General features: G+C 54.1%; 1 pseudogene; it reads right to left on the bottom strand.

Annotated features, from left to right (window-relative positions):
* Positions 1-6,208: 6,208 nt before the first annotated feature.
* On the bottom strand, positions 6,209-18,992 carry LOC115892644 (annotated as a pseudogene).
* Between the last annotated feature and the right edge of the window lie 3,320 nt (positions 18,993-22,312).

The following is a 22,312-nucleotide window of genomic DNA, read 5'->3' as shown; positions in this document are numbered from 1 at the left end:
CCATCCCCAGGAGGGAGGGACCAGGTGTGACCCACTTCATAGGGAGGGAAGCCTTGGTTGTCAGAGGGGACACTGGGTCTCTCACTGGGAGGACCTCCTGGCCTGGGCTTGAGGCCACCCGGATCTGTGCAAATGTAGATATGAGCAGGGTGGGATGGGAGGGGAGGTGGGCAGGGAAGGTGTGATTGGTGCAGGGGAGGGGAGGTGGGGGAATGGAGGGGAGGTGGGCAGGGGAGGTAGAGTGGACTGGATGTCAGAATAGCTCAGGAGTGGGGGGTGGGGGTACCTGAACCACAGAGTGGATCCTGTCCCACCTTGACCCTAGTATGATTGAGTCAGTGGCTAAACCAGACCCTGTGGTCCTTCACCCAGGGAGAGCCTGTGCCTCTTGGATACTGCTAGGCCAGCACACAGCTCTGACTGAGTGCCTCCCTGTCTCGGGTGGTCTCCTGGATGCCTGGTTGGCTGCTTATGGGGACAGGGGCTGGATGGGACAGCGACAGGAGGTGGGCTCCCCCAGCCCCAGTGACCCTCTAGGCCAGGGGTTGGCTTCTCTCCCTGCAGAGACCGCCCTTTCCTGCTCCTCTGCCAGCTATCCTGGGATTTGTGTCCCAGCCCTGCCCAGCATTCATCCTGGATGATCTGCACGTAGGCATGGTGCCTCACTGGGTCAGAGTGGTGTCCGGGTGAGCAGGTGGAGGGCTCTCCTCACTGCCTGGCAGTGTCCTGTTCCTCCCACTGCTCTGATTCCCAACCTGGTCCCCAGCTGGGGCATCTCACACCCAGATCTGCTGCCCACTGGTGCAGTACTGCCAACGCAGACGCTGACCTTGGTCTCCGGGACTCCCTCTGTCCCTGCAATTCAACACTCTGCTCCTGCCCTGCTGGGATCCCACGTCCCTGGACCCTCCCGCTGGCAGTCTCGCCCGGTGACCCTGCTACAGGCCTGCCCTGCCACCCCCGGCACACTCCCTCATCCAGAGGCTGTGCAGTCACATGTGGACCCCCAAGGTGGCCTGTGGCTCCCTGCTCATGGCGGGGCTGAAAGGGGGCTTTCCAGTCATGCCCTGCCCTGGCTTCTTGCCTAAGGCCCTGGCCCTCATGGGACAGTCATGGTCCTCAGGCCCTTGGCTCTGCCAAGGCTCTGAGATCCCACCCTAGAGAGACCCCAGCCCACCCAGCCTGGCCCTGCAGCAGTACGCCAAGGGCCCCAAAACCTGGCCTGGCTGCTGCCAAGGTGACCACCAGGGGCAACTGTCAGAGGGCGGTGGCTGGGTCCAGTGTGTCTGGGTGACCACAGGGCTCAAAAGCCCTGTCCTGCACTCGGCCCGCCTGCATCAGTGAAACTGGACTCCTAAGTCAGGGGTGGGTCCTCGCAGGGTCGTGTCCTCTGGGACCTGGGGCGAGTCACTCCGCCTCAGTGTCATCATGGGTGGCAGAACCTCTCACATGTAGCATTGAGATCTTTCAAACTGAGTAGGAAAAGCCCTGTGTTTTCTGAGCCCTATTATCATAGACCAGTACTGTCCTAAGTGTATTCTAGGGACAGACAGTGGCTAGCCCCATAGCTCAGTTATTTATGTTTAAAGGGTGAACAGGCTGGGTGCAATGCTTGAAAATCAAGCATGGAGTGGAACGCAGTGGGCCGTGCATGGCTCTCACACCCATGAGTCATTCACATGATGCCACTTGGTCATTGCTGTCACACCTGAAATGCAGCACTGGTGGGCGAGACCCTCTGGGCATATTACCTGAGGGATGCGGCTCCAGCTCCTGATGCCCAGCTCTGGGCATCACTTTTTTTTTTTTTTTTTTTTGACAGGATCTGGCTCTGTTGCCCAGGCTAGAATGTGGTGGTGTGATCATAGCTCACTGCTGCCTCAAACTCCTGCAATCAAGGAATCCTCCTGCCTCAGCCTCTTGAATAGCCGGGACTACAGGCATGTGCCACCACACCCAGTGAATTTTTTTTTTTTTTTTTTTTTTTTTAATTACAGAGAGGGCCTCTCTATGTTGCCCAGGCTAGTCTCAAATTCCTGGGCTCAAGCGATCCTCCTACCTTGACCTCCCAAAGTGCTGGGATTACAGGTGTGAACCACTGCACCCAGCCTGTTCACGCTTTAAACAGAAACAACAGCTGATCATACGGGACTGAGCACTGCCTGTCCCTGGTGCCTGTGCCGGGGGTGACTTTCCAGCTGGGGCTCAGCATTGTGGGTGGGAAGACCTCCTGGGGCCAACATGGCTTGGATCATCAGGGTATGTGGGTCGCTGTGGGACAGAGTCCAGCAGTGGCAGAGCTGCACAGCAGTGGGGAGGGGCAGGGCAGGGCAGTGAGAGGGCCCTGGATGGCCCATCCTGCCCAGGGCTGCACGGTTTCCACCCTGCCCTGAGCTGCAGTGGGACACTTGCCATGGGGGATCCTGGGGGACACCAGGGGTGGCCCCTTGGGCTCTCGGCCAGGAACTCGCTCTCTCCAGGGCAGGCTGACCAGTCCCAGGGCCCCAGCAGCCCCCACTGCCCATGCCCATTCTGGGCTGTGTGATGCCCAGTAGGGTTTCTGGGCCTCTCCCTTGCACGTCTGAGTGGCCATGTTGGCATTTGGAGCCTGGGGAGCTCCTGACAGTGCTGGTCCTGCCCGCGGAGGAGGCGGTGCCAGGCTGTTTGGAAATGTCCGGCTGTTGGGTGGTGGCATTGCCCGACACCTCACCCCCGCTCTCACCCCAAAAGGCTGGACACAGGCTGGGGCCCCAGTGATGGAGCCAGGCTGGGAGCCAGGATACACGGCTGAGCGGGGGAACTGGCTGGGGGCTGGCTCCTGGGCTGTGGGGAATTGGAGACTGATGGATGAGGGCCCTCTGCTTGGTCCTGCAATTGCGGCCTTGGTGGGCCGGTTGATGTGGAAGAGTGATGGTGCACGTGGGACCATGGGGCGTCGGAGGGATCCCCCACTAGGGAATCCTGCCTAGGGCACCTGGGCACAGTGAAGACAGATACCTCCCAGCAAGACATGTCCCCCACCTTGCGGGACCAGATGCCTTGGGTTGGGTATGGAGCAAGGCTTCTGGCAGACACAGAGATCAGGATGGGAAGGGCCAGGGAACTGGGCAGTCTCCTGCTCTGCATAGGGGCTCCAATGTGATGGTGGGGTGGTGGGGCTTATCCACACTGTCAGTTTCCCCACAAGGCTTTGGGGTCCCAGGGGTTCAGGGGCCCTTCCTCTCTGACCCCACAGCCCTCCATGCACTACATAGCCCTCTATGAACCCCACAGTTACCCATGGACTCCACAGACTCTTATGCACTCCTGCAGTCCCCCACATACCCCACAGTTCTCCATGCACACCACAGACCCTCATGCACTCCACAGGTTCCCATGCACCACACAGGCCTCCATGTACCCCCCAGGCTTCCGTGAACCCCACAGGCCCTCATAAGCCCATGGCCTCCTATGATCCCCACAGTCCTTCACAGCCCCAGTGCGAGGGCCTCACTTCTGGCTGCTGACTGACCTGCCAGTTTCCTGGAGTTCTTCATCCAACTTCCAAGGTTGCCAAGTCCCGGGAACACCTCAGAAACCTCATGAAACAGTGACAGGTTGTCAGTCAAGTGAAAGTTTGACATGTTTGAGCAACATTCAGCCCGAGAGGTGCTGGGGGCCAATTAGCAGAGATTCCCAGTCAGCAGAGTCGCCGGGCTCAGGGCTGGGGATGAACAGTCAGCCCAGATGCTGCTGCCCCCACCTGAGGATTTCTCCTCAGCCATGGACTTAGGCCTAAGGGACTCCTATACCCTCCCAGCCACCTGGACAGGGTCCCTGCTGTGGCCCAGCCTAGGGCATTGGCTCAGAGCACACCTGCCTGATGATGGAGCCTGACACACAGAAAGCAGCTCCTTGCAGCACCCCAGGCCTCTGCGGGGCTCCTCTGGGCAGAGTAACCTGGGGAGCAATCCGCTTCTGTGAAGCAGGTGAGGATGCCGCCTTGCGGGCTGAAGGCCAAGGGGAAGAGGCACAGTGGGGCCACTCAGGCTGGGCAGTGGTCAGAGCGGCCACCCCTGCCTCTGAGCCACAGGCTTTGGCAACTACTGTTCTGTATAGCTCCTACTTCTCCCCACCTTTTGAAAAGGCAGGCTCTAGCTCTTGTCGCCCAGGCTGGAGTGTAGTGGCACAATCAGAGCTCACTGCAGCCTCCAACTCCTGAGCTCAGGTGATCCTCTTGCTTCGGCCTCTGAGGGGTTCAGGGGCCCTTCCTGAACTCTGGGACCAGGACCGAGGTCCCAGGTGGGTCCTGGGACTACAGGTGCATGCCACCATGCCCAGATAATTTTTTAAAAATTATTTTTCGTAGAGATGAGAGTCTCGCTTTTTTTCTCAGGCTGGTTTCAAACTCCTGGCCTCAGGCAATCCTGCCTTCTTGGCCTCCTAAAGCCTTGGGAATATGGGTGTGAGCTACCATGCCTGGCCTCAGTTTCTACAGGCTCAGTAGGTCTTCCAACTTTCTTGGCAACTACAGGCCGAGTTCCCAAACATTTGCTGATCTTCCCTCCATCTGGCATCTCCCTCCCCAAAGCTCTGCCCCATCCTAAAATCCCCACTGCAGAAGCTGCCCCTTCCAGAAGGTAGATGGGCATGGGCTCTGCAGCTGTAGAGGTATGGACAGGGCCTCCCTGGGCAGCTTCCTGGGAGCTGCACCATGCATGGGTCACGGGACCCTCCTGGGCAGGTTGAACTGGGAGGTGACAGAGACCTTTCTAAGGTCTCTATGCAGGGTGCTGGGCTCCAGTCACATCGTGCCCTCCCATGAATCCCTGAGGGATGGGAGTGTCTCAGCAGCACCTGCAAGGACCAGCGGGGAGGGGTGAGCATCTTTGTTCTGTCCAAGAGCCTTTTTGGAGCATGAGCTCTTGGCATATGCCAGAGAGAGCCATGTTCACTTTCCTTTTATGGCTGAGCTTGAGATGTCTGGATAGAGGGGTCATCAGCCAAGGCACTGATAAGGTCTGCAGGGCTGAGCCTGTAAAGGGCTGAGCCTGGAGTTGGGGGGTACTTCTCCTGCTCAGGCTGGCACTGGGGGTTGGGGTAGGCTGGGTGAGGCTGCCGCTTCTGGCCTGGAAATGTGGAGCCCTGCGCAGTCCTGCCTGTCCCATGGGGTTGCTGGACACAAGAACTGCCAGATGTCACTTGTGTGGGAATCATTTTGCTGTTTGAACGAAGCTGGATTTGTGAGTGTGCTCACCAGCTTGGATGGATGAGGTCTGACCAGGAGACTGACTGTACACCCAGGGTAGAGCTGGGGAGAAGGAGTCCTGGGGAAATACTGAGTTAAACAAGGCTGATGTGTCCTCTGAGGAATTCTCAGTGTGACTGGTATAGGTGAGTCTGAGATGGCCAGGTAGCCTGGGTGTGGACACCACCAGGCTAGGACTGCTGTCTGTCTGCTCTGCTCACGTGCCTGTGCAGGGAGGGACTTGGGGGTGGGCTTGGGGAAATTGTGGAAAGTGGGAGTCTGTCCCCAGACACTGTCTCTGAACTGGGGCCAAGATTTAGTCATTTCATATCTTCTCTAGGCATTGCTTACAGGTGTTGGCCAATATCAGCTGCATTGATTAAAGGAAGAGCTTTCTGACTATTGTCCAAGGCCAGGGCCTTGGTCAGGAACTCCTCCATGATTGGCTTTGTCTTTTATTTGCTTTGTCAAGGTCAGTTTTTGTTAAGGTAAGTACTTTAACAAAATAATATTCCTTGTCATTATCTGCATGCTCTATACTGCAAATGCTATCAACTTCTTGATCACATAGATATCCGTTTTCTGCTTTTTCTGAGGTTTCCTCTGTTCCTGGTATGAAGAATGTATATAACCCAAAGTGAAACATTTTGTCCTTTTTTTTTTTTTTTTTTTTTTTTTTTTTTTGAGACGGAGTCTCGCTCTGTCGCCCGGGCTGGAGTGCAGTGGCCGGATCTCAGCTCACTGCAAGCTCCGCCTCCCGGGTTTACGCCATTCTCCTGCCTCAGCCTCCGCAGTAGCTGGGACTACAGGCGCCCGCCACCTCGCCCGGCTAGATTTTTGTATTTTTTTTTAGTAGAGACGGGGTTTCACCGTGTTAGCCAGGATGGTCTCGATCTCCTGACCTCGTGATCCGCCCGTCTCGGCCTCCCAGAGTGCTGGGATTACAGGCTTGAGCCACCGCGCCCGGCCCATTTTGTCCTTTTTTAGCATCTTGTTCTGTTTGTGGAAGAACTCTACTTCCATATCACCACACACAGGTAATGGCTGAGAGAACTCAAAGTACATGAACTTGTCTTCCCATCGTGTGAGTCCTGAATTGGAGGAATGTATCTTCACCTTTAGCTGGCAGACCACAGACTGAGGCTTGGAAGTTCTGCCACCGAACATTGGAATAGTTTCAAACACTTGTGAAACAACAGTGCCACTGGTCTCATCCAGATGATTCTTTTACAGGTAGCTGTAATAATACACATAGCACCTCTGGGAATAGTTACTCCCTTTTAGTCTCTTGTCCTTACTTCTCCTTAGAAATCTAGGGCCTCTTGTGCTTTGAAAAATTTGCCCCTATGTAATAAATATGCACAAATCATTACACCAGTTTGTCCTTTTCCAGCTTTACGGTGAGTTGCTGCAACATGACTTAGCCATTGGTCAAGATCTTCACAAAAGGTTTGATAAGTTCTAGCTGTAGTGGGTTACGGTCTTCAAAAGGATATTGTGCAACTCTGCAGTTAAATTTTGTGGTGTCATAATGTCCTTCAGCACAAATATTGTGTATCTTGTAATGGTTTTTATGCTTTGAATCCAAAAACATTTCTACATCATCAGTATTGTTCCTGTATGCGCCTTCAAGTCTTTCTGCAGGAAATACTATAGCAATAATGTTTGGATAAATATAGGTTAATTCTAAGTCGAATCCATCCTCTTGATATCTCCTTTTGTTTCTGCTAACGATCCCTTTGATGATGGCTGTCATGTCTGGGAGCCTGTGGCTGAGGAAAAAAGAGGAGAGAGATGGCAGAAGCTGCGGGTGGTGGGTCTTTTTCTGCAGGATGGAAATGGCTCTGGACTTGGCAGTACCTGATGCCCCTTGCTCTACTGCCACTTGGCTCTGGACCACAGCTCAGTAATGGCTGCTGGATGGCAGCTGTCAGGTCTCTGAGCCCAAGCCTGCACAGATACATCCAGATAGCCTGAAGCAACCGAAGAATCACAAAAGAAGTGAAAATGGCCAGTTCCTGCCTTAAATGATGACAACATCTTGTGAAATTCCTTCTCCTGGACAATGAGTCTCAGAAGCTCCCCACCAAGCACCTTGTGACCCCTGCCCCTGCCTGCCAGAGAACAACCCCTTTGATTAATTTTCCATTACCTACACAAATCATATAAAACTGCCCCCCCACCCATCTCCTTTCGCTGAGTCTTTTCAGGTTCAGCCCACCAGCACCCAGGTGATTAAAAAGTTTTATTGCTCACACAAAGCCTGTTGGTGGTCTCTTCACAGGAACGCGTGTGACATTTGGTGCCGTGACTCGGACTGGGGGACCTCCCTTGGGAGATCAATCCCCTGTCCTTCTGTCTTTGCTCCGTGAGAAAGATCCACCTACCATCTCAGGTCCTCAGACCAACCAGCCCAAGGAACATCTCACCAATTTTAAATCGGGTAAGTGGCCTCTTTTTACTCTCTTCTCCAATCTCTCTCACTATTCCTCAACCTCTTTCTCCTTTCAATTTCAGTGCCACCCTTCAGTCTCTCTCTTCGCTTAATTTTAGTTCCTTTCCTTTTCTGGTAGATACAGAGGAGAGGCGTTTTATCTGTGAACCAAAAACTCCTGCGCCGGTCATGAACTCGGGAAGACAGTCTTCCCTTGGTGTTTAATCACTGCAGGGACGCCTGCCTGATTACACCCACATTTTAGAGGTGTCTGAACACCACAGGGATGCCTGCCTTGATCCTTCACCTTGGTAGCAAGCACCACCTCCCCTGGGTGGCAAGCACTACCTCCCCTGGGTGGCAAGCACCACCTCCCCTGGGTGGCAAGTATCACCCACCCCCCACTGTGTCTCTACCCTCTCTTTTCTCTGGGCTTACCTCCTTCACTGTAGGCAAGCTTCCACCCACCATTCCTCCTCCTTCTCCCTTAGCCTGTGTTCTCAAGAGCTTAAACTCTCACCTGACCTAAAACCTAAACACTAAACGCCTTATCTTCCTCTGCAATACTGCTTGACCCCAACACAAACTCGACAGTGGTTCCAAATAGCCAGAAAATGGCACTTTCGATTTCTGCCCCCTACAAGATCTAGGTAATTCTTGTCGTAAAATGGACAAATGGTCTGAGGTGCCTGACGTCCAGGTATTCTTTTACACATTGGTCCTTTCCTAATCTCTGCTCCCATGCAACTCATGCCAAATCGTTCTTCTGTCTCTCCTGTCTGTTCCTTCAGTCTGCATCCCAAGCTCTGAGTCCTTTGAATCCTGCTTTTCTATGGACACATCTGACCTCTCCCCTCCTCAGGCTGCTCCTTGCCAGGCAGAAACAGGTCCCAGTTCTTTCCCAGCCTCCACTCCCCCACCCTATAATCTTTTTTATCACCTCCTCTCCTCACACCCCGTCTGGCTTACAGTTTCATTCCGCAAGTAGCCCTCCCCAACCTGCCCAACAATTTCCTCTTAAGGGGGTGGCTGGAGCTGAAGGCACAGTCAAGGTTAATGCTCCTTTTTCTTTATCTGACCTCTCCTAAATCATTTAGGGTTTAGGCTCTTTTTCATCAAATATAAAACTCCAGCCCAGTTCATGGCCCGTTTGGCAACAACCCTTAAATGCTTTGCCTAGACCCAGAGAGGCCAGAAGGCCGTCTCATTCTCAATATGCATTTTATTATCCAATCCACTCCTGATATTTGAAAAAAAACTCCAAAAATTAGATTCCAGCCCTCAAATCCCACAGGAGGACTTAGTTAACCTCGCCTTCAAGGTGTACAATAATAGAAAAGAGTTGGAATTACTTGCCTTCACTGTGAGACAAACCCCAGCCACATCTCCAGCACACAAGAACTTCAAAACGCCTAAGCCACAGTGGTCAGGCAGTCCTTCGGGACCTCCTCCCCCAGGATCTTGCTTCAAGTGCTGGAAATCTGGCCACTGGACCAAGGAATGCCCACAGCCCGGGATTCCTCCTAAGCCATGTCCCATCTGTGTGGGACCCCACTGGAAATTGGACTGTCCAACTTGCCCGGCAGCCACTCACAGAGCCCCTTGAACTCTGGCCCAAGGCTCTCTGACTGACTCCTTCCCAGATTTTCTCAGCTTAGTGGCTGAAGACTGACGCTACCCAGTCGCCTCAGAAGCCTCCTGGACCTTCACAGATGCTTTGGGTAACTTAAAGTGGAGGGTAAGTCTGTCCCCTTCTTAATGAGTATGGAGGCTACCCACTCCACATCACCTTCCTTTCAATGGCCTGTTTCTCTGGCCTCCATAACTGTTTTGGGTATTGATGACCAGGCTTCTAAACCTCTTAAAACTCCCCAACTCTGGTGCCAACTTGGACAATATTCTTTTATGCACTCCTTTTTAGTTATCCCTACCTGTCCAGTTCCCTTATTAGGTCAAGGCATTTTAACTAAATTAGCTGCTTCCCTGACACTTCCTAGACTACAGCCACAGCTCATTGCTGCCTTTTTCCCCACCCAAGCAGTTTCTCAGGCTCTTGGTATTCAGTGGAAGCTTCATACCCCTTACCATCCTCAGTCTTCAGGAAAGGTAGAACGGACTAATGGTCTTTTAAAGACACACCTCACCAAGCTCAGCCTCCAACTTAAAAAGGACTGGATAGTACTTTTACCTCTTGCCCTTCTCAGAATTAGAGCCTGTTCTCAAAATGCTACAGGGTACAGTCCACTTGAACTTTTATATGGATGCATTTTCTTGCTTGGCCCCAACCTTATCCCAGACACTATCCCTCTAGGTGACTATCTTCCAGTCCTCCAGCAGGCTAGACAGGAAATTTGCCAGGCTGCTAATCTTCTCTTGAACGATCAGTTCTTATTAAGAATCTGACCCCTCGGCTGGGCGCGGTGGCTCAAGCCTGTAATCCCAGCACTTTGGGAGGCCGAGATGGGCGGATCGCGAGGTCAGGAGATCGAGACCATCCTGGCTAACACGGTGAAACCCCATCTCTACTAAAAAATACAAAAAACTAGCCGGGCGAGGTGGCGGGCGCCTGTGGTCCCAGCTGCTCGGGAGGCTGAGGCAGGAGAATGGCGTAAACCCGGGAGGCGGAGCTTGCAGTGAGCTGAGATCCGGCCACTACACTACAGCCTGGGCGACAGAGCGGGCCCCGTCTGAAAAAAAAAAAAATCTGACCCCTCAAACTCTACAACCTCAATGAGCCGGACCCTACTTAGTCATTTATAGTACCCCAACTGCCGTCTGCTTGCAGGACCCTCCCCATTGGGTTCACCATTCCAGAATAAAGCTGTGTCTGTCAGCCAGCCAGCCTGATCTCTCTTCTTCCTGGAAGTCATAAGTACTCACCCCTGCTTCTCTTAAACTCACCTACATTTCTGAAGAACAGCCGTCACACTTATGAGCCTAACACATCCTTTCATTTTGTTAGGTCTATTCTTCTTTACCCTACTCTTTACAACAGGGCTTTATGCAGTCACCCCCACTACTTGGACTGCATCCCAAAAACTTTTCATCCCTGCTATCTTCTATCTAGTCATACTTCTATTCTTTGTTCTCCCTATCCATAAATGGTGCCCTTGTCTACACTGCTGGCTTATACTTTTTCTCCAGACCATCATAGCTGGTCCTGGTCTCATCCCCTAACTGCCACTCTTAACTCCCTCTTGGAGTGGATAGATGACCTTTGCTGGGAAGGCACGCTCCAATTCTTTCACCCACTTTACATTTCCAGTTTTGCCTTACACAAGGTCTCTTCTTCCTCTGTGGCTCCTCCACCTACACGTGTCTACCCGTTAATTGGACAGGCACATATACACTAGTTTTCCTTACCCCCAAAATTCAATTTGCAAATAGGACCGAACAGGTTTCTGTTCCCCTCGTGACACCACCACTTCACTACTATTTTGTTTTGTTTTTCTTATTATTAATATAAGAAGACAATAATAGGCCTTGACTGACTTACTGCTGAAAAAGGAGGACTCTGTGTGTGTGTGTGTGTGTGTGTGTGTATATCTATCTATCTATCTATCTATCTATCTATCTATATATATATTTTTTTTGAGATAGAGTCTCACTCTGTCGCCCAAGCTGGAGTGTAGTGGTGCTGTCTTGGCTCACTGCAAGCTCCCCCTCCTAGGTTCACACCATTCTCCTGCCTCAGCCTCCCAAGTAGCTGAAACTACAGGTGCCCACCACCATGCCCGGCTAATTTTTTGTATTTTTAGTAGAGATGGGGTTTCACTGTGTTAACCAGGATGGTCTCGATCTCCTGACCTTGTGATCCACCCGCCTCAGCCTCCCAGAGTGCTGGGATTATAGGCATTAGCCACCGCACCTGGCCAGGACTCTATGTTTTTAAATGAAGAGTGGTGTTTCTACCTAAACTAATCTGGCCTGGTACATGACAACATAAAAAAACTCAAGGATAAAGCACAAAAACTCACCAACCAAGCAAATAATTATGCTGAAACCCCTTGGACACTCTCTAATTGGATGTTCTGGGTCCCCCCAATTCTTAGCCCTTTAATACCTATTTTTCTCCTCCTCTTATTTGGACCTGTGTTTTCCCTTTAGTTTCTCAATTCGTACAAAACTGCACCCAGGCCATCACCAATCATTCTATGCAAAAAATGCTCCTTTTAACAACCCCACAAGGTTACCCTTTACCCCAAAATCTTTCTTCAGTTTCATCTCTCACACTCTAGGTTCTCATGCCACCCCTAATCCCACTCAAAGCAGCCCTGAGAAACATCGCCCATTATCTCTCCATATCACCCCCCAAAATTTTCACTGCCCCAACATTTCACCACTATTTTGTTTGATTTTTCTTACTAATATAAGAAGTCAGGAATGTCAGGCCTCTGAGCCCAAGCCTGCACAGATACATCTGGATGGCCTGAAGCAACTGAAGAATCACACAAGAAGTGAAAATGGCTGGTTCCTGTCTTAACTGATGACATTATCTTGTGAAATTCCTTCTCCTGGACAATGAGTCTCAGAAGCTCCCCACCAAGCACCTTGTGACCCCCCACCTCTGCCCACCAGAGAACAACCCCTTTGACTGTCATTTTCCACTACCTACACAAGTCCTGTAAAACTGCCCCACTCCTGTCTCCCTTCGCTGACTCTCTCTTGGGCTCAGCCCACCTGCACCCAGGTGAATAAAAAGCTTTATTGTTCACACAAAGTCTGTGGTGGTCTCTTCACACAGACGCATGTGACAGCAGCGACTGGTCCTGCTTCTCCTCAGCAGCCAGACTGGCAGCAGCAGCAGCAGCAGCAGCATTGGAATGGGGAGAAGAGGAGTAATCCTCAGAACGGCTGTCTCCACCAGTGGTCTCCGGAGCCCAGGACACGGGGGGTGCAGTGGGAGGTTTAAAACTGGCCTGGGTCCCTGGATGTGCTGCTGCTGCCACTGTTACCATGTTGGAGGCAGTAGAAGGGGAGAGACCGACTCTGGTGTTCCCAGCCCTGGAAATAGTGACAGGAGACTCAGACCCCCTCCCTGGAGCTGCAGCCGCCTCAGCCACCACCGTGCCTCAGCTGGCTCCTGCTTAAGCCCATGGCTTCCACCTTCCTTTTCAGGAGAAGCTGAGGAAGAGGCTGCAGGGTTAGAAAAGACCGTGTCCAAGCCAGGCAGTTGCAACTGGACAGTGGCAGGGGGCATTGAGCTGGGATGTCCACTCGACCCCTGACTGTGGATGGGCCAGAGGGCTCAGGTGCTGTGGCAGCTGGCCAGGGAAGGTGCACTTGGAACATACTGTTTTGTCTTCTGCTGCCCCAAAGTCTCCTCAACTTGTAATTTGAAAATAGAAGTGTTGCTGACTTAATTTCTGAGAAAGCACCAAGTAATGGGATTTGTGGATGGACTTGAAGAGCCAAGAAATCAATAGTGGCTGCCTCTCGACCTGGAGAATTATGGAGCCCATGAATTCTCTAGGCCTCAGCTTCGGTCCCCAGGCTCTGAGCACAAAGAGGCAGGTGGGCCTGGTGGGTGGTGCAGAGCTTCGCCTTGCACCTCATGGCTGGCTCAGCTTGCCCTCCTGGGCCCTCCCATGCTTCCTGCCATCTCTGTGAGGGGAGCTCCCAGCCTCTGCCTAGAATACCTGGGCAGCGTGATCAGACCTTGGGTCCCCTGCACCATCACCCCATTCCAGGCTGGAAAGCTTGAGGACCCAGGCAGGGCCCCAGTGTGCCACAGGGCTTGGCCACTGTGCAACTGCACTGCAGCTCTGGCCTCTGGCCAGGCCTTGCCCACCAATCTCTGCCTTCTGCCCTGTGTCCTCCACCCTGGCTGTGCATGGGGGGTGGGGGTTGGGCAGGCACATGGTAGAGTCTGCCAGTGGAGCCCTGGCAGGTTCTCTTTACCCCTGTGCCAGCCGCCCCAGGGAGCACCAGGGATTGAATGAGTAACTGCCACGTTTATTAAAAAAAAAATTTGGTGACTAACAGAAGTGCTGTTTCTATACATAGAAAAGTTGAAAATAAAAACCAAAACAGTTTTCAAAGGCACCATGGCATTAATTATTCATCTCTTGCTAATGAAAACATGGCTTTGTAGACGCGGCCTCCCCTTCCTCCAGGGAAAGCCTGGCCTGAAGAGCAGGGGAGCTGGTGACACCTGAATAAAATGGGGGTGGCTGTGATATCCTCCATGGCTATTTAGGGAGCACCCACTGTGTGCCAGGCTCGGCTGACCTGGGGGAGTGCACAGTGGGCACTGGTCACCAGGCAGAAACGGGGCAGTCTGTGTCCCTCCAGTCAGGCCTGCGGAATGGGTTGGGGTCTGACCTAGAGGAGGGAGGGGGCAGCAGGAGGGGTTGGCTGGGCAGCAGAGCCACCTCTTGGAGGAGAGAGATGGGGACAGAGGCCACCCTGGCCAATGCCAGAGGACAGTGGCTACACGTCTGGGCACCCAGGCCAGAGGCCTGGCAAACCCCCACAGGGTGGTTGGGTGAGGCCCTATTTTAAGTCATCTGATGACTCTCTCAGATGCTGCTGGATCCCAGAGGGGGAGAGGGAGCCTGCAGGCCTTGCATGGAGCCCAGGCGTGCCATGCCCAACTCCTAATGTGCCCACCAGGCAGAACCAGCCACGTGGTGATGCCACACCAGAAAGGGCCAGCCTGCCAGGCAGTCGGGCAGATGGGAGCAACATGGGAAGCAGCGGCAGGAACTTCTACTCCCTCTGCGTCCACCTCCCCAGCAGACCGTATGTATACTGACCAGCCGTGTGCAGTGGGGAAATTGGCGCCAGGCCTAGGGCACCCAAGCCTACTCTGGGCATTGCTGTCCAAAAAAAGGTGGGTCTAGGGCCCTGTGGACTGAGCCCCTCCTCCTGCAGTTACCCGGGGCAACCCCAAGCTCTGTGGGAAGGCCTGGAGCATTTGTTTCCTCTGTCGCCCAGGCTGGAGTGCAGTGGTGCCATCTCTGCTTACCGCAAGCTCCGCCTCCCGAGTTCACACCATCTCCTGCCTTAGCCTCCGTTGTAGCTGGGACCACAGGCACCTGCCACCATGCCTGTTTTTTTTTTTTTTTTTTTTAGTAGAGGCGGGGTTTCACTGTGTTAACCAGGATGGTCTGATCTCCTGACCTCGGGATCCCCCGCCTAGGCCTCCCAAAGTGCTGGGATTACAGGCGTGAGCCACCGCGCCCTCATTTGTTCTTTTGTTACTCATTCATTTATTCACAAATGTCCCGGAGCTGGCCAGCTGGTTTCCTGGTTAGAGGGGATGTTGATCCCATCAGTTGCCTGCCTGGCCAGGGGGTCTGGGAGGCCCAGAGGAAGCGTCTCTGAGCTGCCTGGGTGCAGATGGTATCCAAGGTGACAGCTCCTGGGGGGAGGGGAATGAGTTGTGCCCTGAGGTGATGAAGTGGAACCCCAGCAGGGGCCTTTGAAGCCCTGGCAGCCCCTTGGGCAGGTCAGGGAGTGGGAAAAGGCTGCAAGGAGAGGGGCGCCGGGGGGCAGCCGGAGGGTAAGGCTCCATCTCTGCTGGGCAGCTCCCTCCTGGTTAGCAAGGGCTCTGGTGTCCTAGCACCTGTGCTGGTTCCTGGGCTGTGGAGTGGAACCTGCATCCCCGCTGCCCATGTGGGAGGGCCCGGGTGGCTGGGCTTGTGTGCCAGAGACCCAACAAAGCTGGACAGAGCCTGGCGGGACCTGGCCCTGCGATGGCCAGGCTGGGTGTATTCAGAGGGCCTGGGAGGAACCAGCCTGGATACCTCCACCTGATTTCAGCCTGGGAGTGGATGAGGGGAGGCAGCAGGCCTGCGCTGAGCCGCCGCCCACAATGGCCTCCCCTGCTAGTGGGCCTGACCTCACTGGAAGCATCCCTCAGCCTGGTATGATTTCCTGTCTTCACCGAGCCCGCAGGGCCAGCCAGGTGCAGGAGTTGAGCGGCGGTCAGGCCCGGGGATTATTTTCGTTTGTTGGTGCAGGGGCCTAGCAGACCCAAATCTCTTAGAGCTGGGGGTTCTCATCTCACCTGTCACTCCATGGCTCCCTTTGGTGGTTTTTTGTCTGGCGTGGGTGCTGGGCCCACCCTGTGCTGTGGGCAGCTCTCCAGCCTAGAGCCTACCCCGTGACCCTGGGTCTATCCTCAGGGCCCCTTTCAGAGCTGGAGCAACTGGGACACAATTGCTGAGCTCAGCCTGTGTCAGGTGCACAAGTAACCTCGCTTGGGAGACAGTGCAGCGGCAGTGGGCCCAGAGAGGGCTCTTCAGCTCCCAGTCACACAGCCAGGCCGGGAGAGGTGCACACTCTGGTACCTGATTCCCCATCAGCACTGGGTGGGCTGAGGATTGGGGTGGGGACCCAGGGTTGGGGAGAGGAAGGAACAGGGTACAGGAGAGGAGAGCCAGGGACCAGAGGGCATCATGGAGATGAAGGGGCAGGGAAGCCCAGGAGGGCACACACCATGGCACAGAGGGCAGACACAGACATACATGCCCATATGGCAGCATGCTCACACACGCGCACACACAGGCTCACATGGGCAGCATGCTCACACACGGGCAGCATGCTCACACACACACGGGCAGCATGCTCAAACACACACGGGCAGCATGCTCACACGTGCACACATGGACAGCACACAGGCACACATGACAAGCACGCTCACACGTGCATACATGAACAGCAAGCTTACATGCCCACAGCAGCACACACAGGACATGCACACATGGACAGCACACATGCACACGTGAGCAGCACACATGCATGCATACATATGAGCAGCATACACATGCACACATGTGCACATGGACAGCACATACACATGCACACGTGGGCCACACATTCTCACGCACACATGCATGCACATGGTAAGCATGCTCACACACACGCACATGTGGGCAGCACATTCACACGTGTACATATGTGCATACCTGGGCAGCATGCTCACATACCCATGTGGGCAGCACGCACACACATGCACACCTGGACAGCATGCTCACACATGTGCAGCACACATACACGAGGCAGCATGCTCACAGACACACATGCACACACACAGGACACTCAGAACAAGCCATGGGGCCTGTGGTGAGGACAGTGGGGGCACCGGGCAGGCAAAGCGGCTGCTGTAGAAATAATTAGTCCCTGCTAGACCTAGCTCATCTTCTCCAAAGCCAAAGGGCGGCTGCCAGCCCTCAGCTCAGGGGAAGGGCTCTGAGGCCCTTCCCCCTCCTTGCAGTGGTTCCTGGGACCTGCAGGGAGCATCCCAAGCAGGGGCCATAGGGTGCAGGACTCTGCCATGTGATCCCTGAGGCTGGGCCTGGCCGGGCATGCCTAGGCCCCTGTAAACCCCACACGTCCCCAGGTCCCCCAGCACAGCAGCAGTGCGGGGAGTGGAGACATGAAGATGGGGAAGAAGGAGGCTGGAGGTGCAGGGCCGCCCTGTGTTCTCATTGGAGTGGAGGTAGGAACACTCCAGGCCTGGTTGGGGCCCTGTGAGAGTGTCAGGAACCCCAGGCCAGGCCTGGGTCGGATCCATCACTCCCTGGAGGAGGCAGCTGAGTCCAGGGATGCCAGACAGGCTGGTCCCAGGTCGCCAAGCTGACCGGGCCTCAGCCATATGGGCATCCACAGTTGTCTGGGGTCAGGCTGAGGGGCAGCTAGCAGGGTGCAGGAACTCCCAGGCCCTCAGCTTGCAGCGCAGAAGAGAGTAACTGCTCTGCTGTTAAAAGTTTATTTTGCGCTTCAAAATGCTAACAGCTGTTTACAGTCAGCGTGTGGGAGCTGCCCCCTGGGTGATGGATTCTGCTGATCCAGTCCTCCCTTGCCTTCCAGCGAGGAGGGGTCATCCCAGGCTTTGGGTCAGGATGGGCAGAGCAGACCACTGGGGGCCGGGCCATGATGTTCCCGGCCACTCCACGTCCCCTCAGCTGCTGTCCTGTGTGCTGTCCTGGTTGCTGCCGTGGGAGAGAGCAAGGAAGAGCCGCCCTCTGAGGCTGATACGAGGTGGCACGGTAATGAGAGGGGGTGAGGAGGAAGGACCACTGTGGGAGACATGGGGTGCAGTGGGAAGGTCAGGGAGGCCTTCTGAGAAGCCTGGCAGGGAGCGCTGCCCAGGGCCTGGAGAGTGTGCATAGGAGGGGACAGGGTGGGGGCAGCCAGCAAGGGCAAAGCCCAGTGGGTGTGGCGATGCCCTGGGGGATGGGCCCCAACGCCCCTAAACTGGTCCAGCTCTCTAGACCAGACTAGTGTGCAATGTGGAGGCTGAGCAACATTCCCCCTCAACTGTATACATATACAGTAGGCACTCAACAGACTCTTGCTGGGTCCCAGAATAGCCCTAGACAGAGGACCAAGGCCTGGGCTGGGCGCACTCTGGGCTCCTGTGAGCCCCTGGCAGCCCTGAGCTGGTTTCTGAGTGCAGAGTGAGGGGCTGTCAAGGGTGGAACCTAGGCATGCAAAGGCCTGGAGGCCAGCACAGGGGCAGGGCACCTGCCACCTCGGGACACCGCCAAGGTCCAAAGCCACCTGCTGGTTCCCAGCTGCCTGGCATGGGACCCTGTCGGGGGGGTGGCCAGATGGGGCAGCCCCTTGTCTCCCTGGAACCTGTACCCTCAGAGGCCCAGGATCCCTGGGGGAGGTTCCAGGGCTGGGGAGATGGCCCCTGGGGCAGGGCAGGGACAGACGGGCTGATTCTGTCTAGGATGGGGGGCACACAAAGACTTCCTGAGGGGCACTTCAAGGCCACAGCATTCTATGTGAGACAGGGACATCAGTCAGAGGCGCCCTATGGAGACCCCCAGGTCCAGCGCCTGGTACTGTGTCTGAGAAGACAGTTGTTCCCTTGCAGGCCGCCAAGGCACCTCACAGTCCTGACCTGAGTCATTGTGGGGTCCTGGGGGAGGAGGGTCCTTTGGGAGGACACTAAGCCTGGACTTTGGGGGGTCCCAGAGCCCCCGGATGCTTGGGGCCTCAAGGCCCAACTTTCAGCCAAACAAAAGCTGGGGGCACAGGCGGGGGATCCCCCTCCGGGGAGGATGCAGAAGCCAAGCCAGGCTTGACCGAAGCTCCTTACCTGATCTGGTGTCTTCCTGTGCAATGGCACGAGAGTCTCATGACACAGCTGGCCTCTGTGGAACCCCCTGAGACACCCGGGGAATGTTCCCAATGACCACTGCTGCGCCACTGCCCGACCATGTCGTGGATGCCCCTGCCAGGACTCAGGCAAAACCCAGCTGGCCCTGGCGCAGCCACCCAACAGCCCTGCAGGGCCCAGTGCTGGACCAGGGCCTTGTCTCCAGCCTCTCCCTCATGGGACTTCGGCGCCTTTGGGGACCCTTGAGGGCCTTGCTGCACCTTCCCACCCACTCATCTCTGAACTCAGTCCTAGTGTGAACGCTCACCCCGGGCTGAGCCAGCCCCTCCAGCCACGTTCTGCAACTTGAGGAAGGAACTGCCTTTTGCAGCTGGGATCTTCCCAGGCTTCAGCAGCAACCTTCAATTATAATGCCGAGCAGCTGGCGAATAACACAGCATGCAGCACCCAAGAGCCCGGGTGAGACCTGAGTGGGGCTGGGCTATGAGATCTCTGACTTCTGGGCCCTTCTCACAGTAGACCCTCCAGGCCACTCTCCTCCACACCCCTGGTTGCTGCACTGGGTGCAGGAGTCCACAGCCAGGTCAGCTGCTGCCGGGGTAGAAGGTCGGGACTGCAGACCCTGCCCAAGCCTGGGGTCAGTCTTCCTGGCAGCAGCACCATTTGCTGCTCGGGATCAGCCAGACCAGCTCCCTGCAGATGGGAGGGATGTGAGGTGAGCACCAGTGAGCCCCTGGAAGTGCCAGAAAATGCCAGTGTGGGCACCAGGGGGCTTCCTTGGGCTGGCACGTCAGGGGAAGCCCACTGGGGCTGCTCAGTACCCACAATGGGAACTCAAGTCCCAGGAGCTGGGGTCTCACCACACGATACTGCCCCAGGAGCTGCACCCCAGTGAGGGTCACTGGCTGGCTGAGGTGGGGGATCACTGAGGTCAGGAGTTTCAGACCAGCCTGGCTAACATAGTGAAACCCTGTCTCTACTAAAAATACAAACATTAGCTGGGTGAGGTGGCAGGTGCCTGTAATCTCAGCTACTCAGGAGACTGAGGCAGGAGAATTGCATGAACCTGGGCAGAGGAGGGTGCAGTGAGCCGAGATCGCACCACTGCACTCCAGCGTGGGCAAGAGAGTAAGACTCATCTCGAAAAAAACAACTGGGATGATCATCATATGCCAAAATGTTCACAGTGATCATTCTTTGCTGATGGAATTGTGGTGGCTTTATGTCTTCACATGAGTTTGTATTTTCCACATTTTATACAATGACTATGAGTTTAATAATTGGAAAAACATGTAGAGGCTGGGTGCGGTGGCTCACACCTGTAATCCCAACACTTTGGGAGGCCAACGTGGGTGGATCATGAGGTCAGGAGTTCGAGAACAGCCTGGCTAACATGGTGAAACCCCGTCTCTACCAAAAATACAAAAATTAGCCAGACGTGGTGGCGGGTGCCTGTAGTCCCAGCTACTTGGGAGACTGACGCAGGAGAGTTGCTTGAACCCAGGAGGTGGAGGCTGCAGTGAGCTGAGATCACACCGCTGCACTCCAGCCTGGGGAAACAGAGCGATACTCGATCTCAAAAAAAAAAAAAAGAAAAGAAAATGAAAGGGGCCGGGCGCGGTGGCTCAAGCCTGTAATCCCAGCACTTTGGGAGGCCAAGACGGGCGGATCACAAGGTCAGGAGATTGAGACCATCCTGGCGAACACAGTGAAACCCCCGTCTCTACTAAAAATACAAAAAACTAGCCAGGCGAGGTGGCGGGCGCCTGTAGTCCCAGCTACTTGGGAGGCTGAGGCAGGAGAATGGCGGGAACCCGGGAGGCGGAGCTTGCAGTGAGCTGAGATCCGGCCACTGCACTCCAGCCTGGGCGACAGAACAAGACTCCGCCTCAAAAAAAAAAAAAAAAAAGAAAATGAAAGGAAAAAAGAAAAAAATGTAAGGACTCCAGATAATTCATGGATCAGCTTCATTTTGCCAAAAGTGAGCTGGCATTAATGTGCTATAAAGTACAAAGCAGGCAGGGCACGGTGGCTCATACCTGTGATCCCAGCACTTCGGGAGGCCAAGATGGGTGGATCACCTGAGGTCAGGAGTTTGAGACCAGCCTAGCCAACATGGTGAAACCCCACCTCTACTAAAAATAGAAAAATTAGCCAGGTGTGGTGGTGGGCACCCGTAGTCCCAGCTGCCCAGGGGGCTGAGCGGGGAGAATCACTTGAATCCTGGAGGCAGAGGTTGCAGTGAGTCAAGACTGTAACACTGCACTCCAGCCTGGGCAACAGAGTGAGACTGTGTTTTTTAAAAAATTATATATAGATACAGGTATAGATATATATTCACTTTATGCAGCCTCATTACAGCAAACTAAAAAAAAACAGTCATATATCAGAAAGCAGTAACTTTTTATCTCAATTAAGAATGGCAGGGTGGAACTCTTGGCCCTGCCTCTGATAACTGGGCAGTTGTGTGGACGGCTCAGCCAGAGGCTACTCCATTTCTCTGTCTCACTCTGCCCCATCCCTATCTCTATCTCTCTCTGAGTCACTCCCTCTCTCTGAGTCTCTCTCTGCCTGTGCACTTGTGTGCATATGGGTCTGTCACCCACGCTCACCTGCTCAAGCTCCTCATCTTCAAGTGCTCCATCACAAAGGTGGCCCCACCTCTCGGCAAATCAATGACCTTCATGGACCTCAGTGCCCGCACCAGGCCCGTGCCCTGGAGGGCCTCCAGGTTTGCCACCTCCCTGTCAAACATCTACCGGGCCTGCATCCAGAACACAGCCATGAGCCTTGCCAGCCTTATTGACTCAGCCAGGGCCTCTGCCCACCGGCCCCTTGACGGAAGCCACCATGTGGAAATCACAAGGACCTTCGGTCACTGATAGCTGGCTGGGAGCTGGCATCCACCTGCAGAGGGCAGGGTGCAAGAGATATGCCCTATACTGGGTGTGAACTCATCATAAAATTCACCCACTGAAAAGGTATACAATTTGATGCTTTATTAAATTGATACTGTGTACAAGTTCTGTCTTGCTCATGGGCAGTTAATCCCCACTCCCATCTCCAGCCCTAAGCAATGCTGCTATGATATTCCATCTCCATAAATTTCCTGCTTCTTTAATAGAAATGGGATATATATATATATATATATACACACACAAATATATATTTGGAATCTGATTTCCTTCATTTAGCATACTATGTTTGAAGTTAATTGATGCTTTAGCACGTGTTGGTCATTCCTTCAGAGTCTGCTGTGTTCATTCATACAGATAGTGTTTATTCATTTATCAGTTAATGGACAGTTAATTTTTTTTTTCTATGATGAGTAATGTAGCTTTGAGCATTCATATACAGTCATGTAATGCATAATAACATTTTGGTCATTATTATTATTATTATTTTTTTTGAGACCCAGGCTGGAGTGCAATGGCACAATCTCAGCTCACCAGAACCTCTGCCTCCCAGGTTTAAGCAATTCTCGTGCCTCAACCTCCCAAGTAGCTGGGACGACCGGCACATGCCACCACGCCTGGATAATTTTTGTATTTTCAGTACAGACAGGGTTTTG

This window comes from Rhinopithecus roxellana, chromosome 13 (assembly GCF_007565055.1).
Source record: "Rhinopithecus roxellana isolate Shanxi Qingling chromosome 13, ASM756505v1, whole genome shotgun sequence".
NCBI lineage: Eukaryota > Metazoa > Chordata > Mammalia > Primates > Cercopithecidae > Rhinopithecus > Rhinopithecus roxellana.
The sequence above is the reverse complement of the archived record's forward strand: the minus strand, read 5'-3'. Positions and strand labels throughout refer to the sequence as shown.